Consider the following 5690-nt stretch of genomic DNA (forward strand, 5'->3'; position numbering starts at 1 on the left):
AATTTCATTACCATTTTCAAATCCTTCACTGGTGTCATTTCTCCTTTATCTCTGTAACCTCTTCCAGCCAGAGACCTCTGCACTCTTCCAATTTTAGCATTTTGTGTATTCTTGATTTTGGTTGCTTCTGGAAGTTGGACCTTCAACTATATAAACCCTAAACAACTGAATTCCCTCATTAAACCTCCTTGCTTCTTTTTTACACTACTGCTTAAATTCTACTTCTTTAACAAAGCTTTCAGTCACCTCTCAAGATCTTGCGTGTCAGTAGCAAATTTGTTTGATAATGTTCTATTAAAGGTGTTATATAAATGCAAATATTTGTTGCTGATATACACCAGGTGGATACATTTACACACAGGCATAGATTTAATGATTTAATGGCATGTGCACCTGTAATCTAAAAGTTGAGGGGTCTGAAGTCATTCATTTAGTTTTGCATTACAATTCTTCTATCATTTCTCATATTAATACTGTTTTCACAGGCGGAATTATTTTAGTTGATGTTTTATATATAAGTCCAAGAATGCATAAGATATACTTCAGAGAGCTTATAAACTTTAATCAATAACAATTCTGTTAAAACTGACAACTATTACTTTTCTATACCAGTTTTTGAGAGTAAAAGTTCTGAATCAACTTAGTTTTATTACTTTATTTTGACAAATTAAAAAGTAAGTGAATTGTAATTGTGCCAAAATTAGCTTGGTAATGTACTCTTATCTCATGCCATTTCCTATTCTCAATTGCCTTTTGTTTGGATCTTGCGTCTTTAACTAACTTCTCAACTACATTAATACTTCAGCTTTCAATATTTCAAATTATGGACTCCAAATTTTTGTACATTGACACAAAATACAATGGGGTTGTGCCTTTGCTGAAACAGCCTAGATCAGGGAAGCTGAACCCTATTAAGGGTCTTACGAGTTTGATGATGCTGCTCAAACCACTAACAAATCGGTGGGTGGTCAAGATTCAATGGTCATGTAGCATTGCTGCTGTTTCCTCTGGAGGCCAGCTCAGAACACTCGCTGCATGGTTACTGATCGAAGTTCCAAGTGAATGCAGTATAGGTGTGCATAAGGGTAAATTGCACAAGCAGCTTTGTCACTTAAAATCTAATTACAGGAATCCTGAACTTACACAGAAAAAGATCATTCCTGTTTAATAGTTTGATATGTGGGAAAGTGAATCTGAAAACTGCTGTTTGTAGGAAAGAGAATAATTCTGAAAGAATTTCCATCTTTTGAATTATTCATGTACCAATGGTAATGATCCAAAGCCAGTGAAGAAAATACCTATTCTGGATGGCTGGACTTCAAAGTGTTCGTTGACTTTTTAATATGCCACGATCTGTTAACTTCACAATACCACACTGCCATAATCACCACTCCCGTTGAGGGCAATTTCGTACAATTGTTAACAATTAAAGGTAATTTTTCTTCAATTCAAAAGATGGATTCCAGGAAGTGCACTGTGTATTAGAAATCAACCTAACTGAGCAGAAGCCCATTTTTAAATTATTGTTTTTTTAAACAATTTTTTGTGTTTGATACAGTCATCTTTGTTGAAGCACAGAATCACAGAAAGCCTAACCAACTTCTCAATGAATACCACTCCCTAGCTCTTTCCCTACTGACCCTACAAATTATTCCCCTTCAAATATGGCTTCAATTCAATTTTGGAAGTTAATGTTCAGTCTGGAACATAATTCACTACATGAAGCAATTTTACCTTATTACCTCTGGTTCTCTTGCAAACCACCAAAAATCTGCACCACTTGGTTATCAATATTTCTTCCAATGGAAACACTTTCTCCCTATAAACTTCACAAGAAACTTTAACAATTTTAAATATCTTGATTAGATTTCTCAAACTTCTCTCTGCTGAGGACAACTCCAAATAAGGTAATGAAAATGTGGCTACAAAAACAGATCAGAGGCTGGGTAGTCTACAGAGAAGAACTCATCTCCTGACCCTTCATAGTCCATCCACCTTCTATGAGGCACAAATCGAATGATGAAATACTTTTTATATTCATGGATGAGCGCAGCCTCAATAACAAAAAAGCTCAACACCATCCAGAACAAATCTGCTTCTTTTTTGGTATCCCATCCATCATGCTAAATATTCACTCTTTCCAAGGCTGGTACATTGTGTTTGTAGTGCCTAACATATACAAGATTCACTATAGCAATTCATCAAAGCATCTTTGAGAACACCTTCAAACCATGATTTCAATCATGTAGAAGAACAAGATAAGCTGGTGCATGGGAACGTCACTGCCTCAAAGTTGGAAACCATCCTAGAACACCCTACCTAACAGTAGTGTGGAACTATTTTCCCCACATGGCTAGCAAAGGTTCAAGAATCAAGCTCACTGCCACTCTTTGAAGAGTAAGTTGAGATGATTATAGATGTGGATCTTGCCAATAGTACCTACAGCCCACGAACAAAAAATATCTTTTGTGAGGATTATGTAGTTAACCATGTTCAAAAGCAGCAGAAAGATAAAGAAGGATAAGAGAGGTAAAAAAGAAAGGAGTAGGTCCATTTGTCTCTCAAGTCTACATTGTTCTTGTTCAATGTGTTCATGATTGATCTTTGACCTAACTCCATAAATCCCTTAATATCTTTGTTAAAATTAACAACTGATGTAATATAAATTATAATTTACAAAAGAGTGATCTAAAGTCCTATCATCCTTTGCATGCAGCCCTCATAACACACAGGGACATGGTGGATAAATTTACCCACAAGAGGTTGAAGGACGGAGTGTGAACTGTGAGGTAGTGAGATCAGAGGCCACAGATAGCAAGGGAGGAGAACAGACTAGGGTCAGGGGGGCAAGGCTACTGGTCCAATGTCTTTGAGGGGTGAGGTGGAACTGAAGTTGATGAGGCTAAGTTTAGAGAAATGAAGATGGAAGTGAGATTACAAGTGAGAGAGAGAGATGGGCTGCGAAGGAATTGTGCAGTTTTAATCCTTTCAACAATGAAGACTGACCTACCTGGGAATGAGGAAAAAAAACCGTCACTGAAGTACACCAAATCTCTTAAATCAGTGGAGGATAGGGGCATGGAAATTTTGTGGATAACAAAGCACATGGATACTGCTTCAGTGCAACTCTCCTACACACAGCAAAGGACTGCACAATCAGACTGGATGAGTCATGGGACAGGTTTCATGAATATAGGCATCTGTGTGTAGCAAATCAGCAGATAACAAGGAATGAGTACAATAAATTCTCTGGAAATTAACAGTGGAGTCTCCAACTTAAAGTTATAGACATTATGGAGCTACAATATGGGGAAAGTTGCAGTGGATGCTATTTTAATTAAACCTCTATCAGTTAGGTGATTTTACACTGAACAGGCTTATTGTGTAACAGATTAAGTTTAAGCATAATTGTATCACAAACCTGCCATCACTGGAATCAGTTTGGTGAATCTTCGCTACAATCCCCCTAAGTACATTTTCTCCTGGGTAAGGGAACCAAACAGGCTCCAATACTTTAGGAGTGATCTTGTCAACGCCCATTTTCACTCCTTCCACTTTGAAAATGACTCATTTATTCATTTTTCTGTTTCCTGTCTGCTAAATAATTCTCAATCTATGCCAGTATTTTTCTACCAATCCTTTGTGCTTTGGTTTGGCACAACCTCTTATATGAGACTTTGTCAAAAGCTTTCTGAAAATTCAAGTAGACTACATCAACAGGTACTCCTTAAGTTATTTTACTAGTGACAATTAAAAAAAACTCACATTAAGTTTGTCAATCATGATTTTCCTTTCATAAATTTATGTTAACTTTAAGTAACATATTTATATTCCCTCTAATCAAATCATTTATAATGGACTCCCTTTATATGATGTTAATTGGTCTGTAATTCCCAGCTTTCTTCCTCTTTTTGTTTTAAAACAATGGAGTTATAATTGCCAGTCTCCAATCTACCAGGGCTGTTCACAACTTCACAGAATTTTGGAAGATAACAACCAACACAGCCACTATTCCCATGGCCACCACCATTAGTGGCCCTGGGAATTATCAGATTTCAGTCCCATTAATTCCTCCAGCACTTTTTCTTTTACTCATACTCATTTCCATCAATTTCTTGTTCCCAAATGACCCTTGCTTTCCTGACACTGTGGGAAGAATTTTGTCTTCTCAAAATAAAAGTTTGATTGATCTGCCATTTCCTTTTTCTACATTATCTATTATTTCAGTTAGACTTTAAGTTAGCTACAAATCTTTTTTCATTTTTTTGCATACATTAGAATCTCTTTCAGTCCACGTTCATGTCCCCTGCAAGCTTACTCTCATTTTCTATTTTTCCCTCCTTCAATCAACCTCTTTGTCCTCGTTTGCTAAATGCCAAACTGTTTCCAGAAAAGTAGACTCTATTCATTAGGTATTCAACAGGAATCAGTTCTGTCTACCCTCTCTACTCCCCTGAATACTTGAAACCTCAAAAGAAAAATCATCATAAGGATCTAAGTATTAACAATAGAACTTAGATCTTACCTGATAATTATAAACTTCAGAAATTTCCTGACAACAGATGTTAGGTCATCAGTTCTATATTTCTCTGGTTTCCCTTTCTGTAATCATGTAATGTTTTAGAGAGGGCATTTTCTTAAAAATAGGTCTCCAAGTAGTAAATCCAGATTGATTAATAATTTCTTCCTGGAATTGAGAAGCTAAGCACTGTGCAACAGAATGGGAAATACTCACAAATGCAGAACCGATGGGGCTTTGCTTTACAGGGGTCCATCTTTCATTGCTAGCAGCGACAGTTGCTTCCATTTACCTTTGTCAAGTTACCTATTGGGAATCAGACTAGCAGCCAGAGGACCGGGACTAAGGATATGCTGGAACTGGCCACTGATGTCATGGAACTGTCGACAATTCACAAATGGTTTGATTTGAGGCCAGAACGTATTCTCCAATATGCATTCAAAAGGAGACTATGAAACATTAATATGAAAAACATCAGTATATAAATACTCTTAATACTTTCTGTACAATTTTGAAAAATTATTCTTTCTGATTGGAAATACCTAGCTTTTATAGCACAACATAACATTGCTGATATGGTGGGAGGGCAATGGCATAGTGGTAATATCAATGGACTGGTAAGACAGATCTGCAGGCTAACTTTCTGGGATATGGATTCAAGTCCCACTATTGCATATGGTGAAATTTGAATTCAATAAAAATCTGGGACATAAATTATGATTGCATTTCCTGACAACTGATGTCAGGCCATCAGTTCTATAATTCACTGGTTTCCCTTTCTCACTTTTCTTCAGACTGGCACTGGACTCTTTCCAATCTAAAAGTACAGTGGGATAACATACTTCCCTCACTGTAATCGTGTATAACTGTCAATTGTTAGAAAAACCCATCTGATTCACTTATGTCCTTTTGGAAAGGACATCTGACATCCTTACTGGGTCTGCAGTACATGCGACACTAGACCCACAGTAATGCGGTTGATTGTTAACTGCTGTCTGCTAAATTAGGGATGGACAATAAATTCTGGTCTAGCTAACAGCACCCAGATCCACGAATGAATAAGAAAAGAAAACTTGACCTTCTATACCTACATCTTTGGCAAAAATATGTTTACTGAAATTATTCATTAAAGGGAAGTGTTACGATTTCAGTTATAAGAATAATGGGAAAC

Source organism: Stegostoma tigrinum, chromosome 4 (genome assembly GCF_030684315.1).
Source record: "Stegostoma tigrinum isolate sSteTig4 chromosome 4, sSteTig4.hap1, whole genome shotgun sequence".
Lineage (NCBI taxonomy): Eukaryota > Metazoa > Chordata > Chondrichthyes > Orectolobiformes > Stegostomatidae > Stegostoma > Stegostoma tigrinum.